Source organism: Daktulosphaira vitifoliae, unplaced genomic scaffold (assembly GCF_025091365.1).
Source record: "Daktulosphaira vitifoliae isolate Bord-2020 unplaced genomic scaffold, ASM2509136v1 Scaffold_291, whole genome shotgun sequence".
NCBI classification, from domain to species: Eukaryota; Metazoa; Arthropoda; class Insecta; order Hemiptera; family Phylloxeridae; genus Daktulosphaira; species Daktulosphaira vitifoliae.
Window position 1 is genome coordinate 306 of NW_026099856.1, and position 2,544 is coordinate 2,849.

The window sequence follows — 2,544 nt, forward strand, 5'->3', positions numbered from 1 at the left end:
CAATTACAATTCAATTTATGATTATCTGTTATTACAATTGTGGGACAATATTAAAACTAAGTTAAGTATTCATAACAACATGCAGAAGATAAAGTGTCGGGACAAATTTTTTTTTTTCATTTTTTAGTACATAAAATAAGGTTTTATTTGATATATGTTTAAAGGACGCAGTATTTCCGGAATATTAATATATAACGCATATTAATCTTAACAATATAATTTTTTTAATTCTCATAAATTTTCTATTTAATGATTTCAATTTAAAACTTGTAAGTTAAACTAAAAGTTATGGTAACAAATTCAACTTTTTTTATTATAAACTTTCATGAAGAACCAAAAAAATAGGTTAAAAATGATATTTTGCTATAATTATTTTTAACATATTAATAATCAAAATCAGTAATAATTTTAATCCAATTTTTTTGTTTGTTTTAATTATTTATTTATATAATTTAAATACTCATTTTTTAAAAATTAGTAAAATTTCTAATTGCAGATTTGAAAACAGCGTAAAAATTTGATTTAGATAAGTATATTTCTGCTTCTGATGAAAGTTCCTTGTAGTCCAGTGTATTTATTCATAAGTAACGAAAACATTAATTAAAAAAAAAAAATGTTATCAAGTTATTATTATTGTTTTTTTATATGTTAAAAATAATCTGTGCAAAAATTCAATTCAAAACGACATTTTTAAATTATTTTTTTGATCCTTTAAAATTAATTTTTATAATAGTTTGTAATTTAAAAATGTTGAATTTTTAAACAAAATTTAGCTAAACTTGCAAGTTTAGATTTATATTATTAAATATAAAATTTTACGTGGAATAAAATATAGTATTTTTTTTAGATTGATATGTGATTAGAAACTTATATAATTACTATTAACAGTAAATTTATAAGGAAAACTCAATATTTTGATAGAAACATTTAATTGTAATAAATCATATAAATAGAAGTGTTAGTAAGTATTTCTATTCAATTCTTGGTATTTAAATTATTATGCATATTAATATACTGTACATAATAAATTCTGCCTGTTACATTTTTTTAAAATTAAAACTAGGCTCCGCCTAGATGGAGTTCCGTCCTAGACCCGGAGCTCTACGAGTGTTTTGCAGAAAAAATATTACATCAAAATCAGTATAACAAAAATATATTAAAATTGTTATTATTAAATAAAATCAGGAAAATTCAAAAAGAGAATATAGTAAAATGTATTGGGTATAACGTTGACGTTTATTAATGGAGTATTCCCTTTAGGCGTATTCAAAAATTAATTTAGGAGGGTAATTAATATTTTTTTACTTTGTTAAACATGCTCTAACATTTTTTTGTTAAAAATCAAAGTGATGATCAAACAAAAGGACATTATTTTATTATCCTTATTTCATAGAAAATGCCTAAAAAAATATTGATATCGCTGGNCCATAAAAAATGCCTAAAAAAATATTGATATCGCTAGTTCAAGGGAGGCCAATATCTCCCTTAAATACACTCTTGGTATACACAAAAATTATTAATAATCTAATTATGATAATTGTGTTTATATGATAGAATAATTACAAAATAATTCAGCAAGTTATTATACGTGGGACTATGTCAAAAATTTAATTTTGATAAAAATATTGGTAACTGTGATTTAACGTTAGGGAGCATAGTTGTCATAGATAATCCCAATTTAAATGATAAACTTTATATACCTTTATGAGTTGACAAACACATATACCATATATGAGAAAAAAAAGATTATTAATAATGTTCTGTTCTGATAATGAAAGTACAAACTTATATAATTATAACCGTATTGATATTTATATATAACATATAATATTCCTCGATAAAATATAGTGCTATGTGCAAATGCAAAATGGTGTCCTAATAAATTACATCATATAATTAAGGTTCATAGTAAACGTATGAGCAGAAATGAATCAATGCGCATATTAAAACCATGCGCGTGGACTTAAAAAAAAAAGAAAAAAAAGCTCATAAAACGGTGAAAAAGGAACGGATTGAATTGATTTTTTTATCATATCTCAGGAATGTCATTGGGCGGGTCTGGTGAAAATTTCAAACCTTAAGTTTTAAAACGTCAACGAACGTTTTTCTCGAAAACGGTCGAAATTTTAAAACGCTAGCGGTTGAGCGGCAAAAATTTCTGNTAAAATGCTAGCGGGTGAGTGGCAAAAATTTCTGACCTTCCCCAATAATTTTCCCGTAGTTTGGTGACCCAGTACTTTTGTTGAAAAAAAATGTTTTGAAAATCCGAGCACACTTAGTAATTTTCCCAAAAAAGTGTTTTTTCCTTGTTCTGATATATAATAAGATATATTTATTGATTATTCACGTAACATAATTATCAAACAAAATATTTGTTATATTAATTAGAAGGATTTTGTTATTATTTAGGCCATATGCGAAACTTTAATAGCAGATTTAAAATAGGCATTAAATGGACTTAGAAAAGTATATTTTGGTCTCCGATGAAAATTCTTTGTAGACCAATAAATTTATTTATAAGTAACAAACAATTTTTTTTTTTTT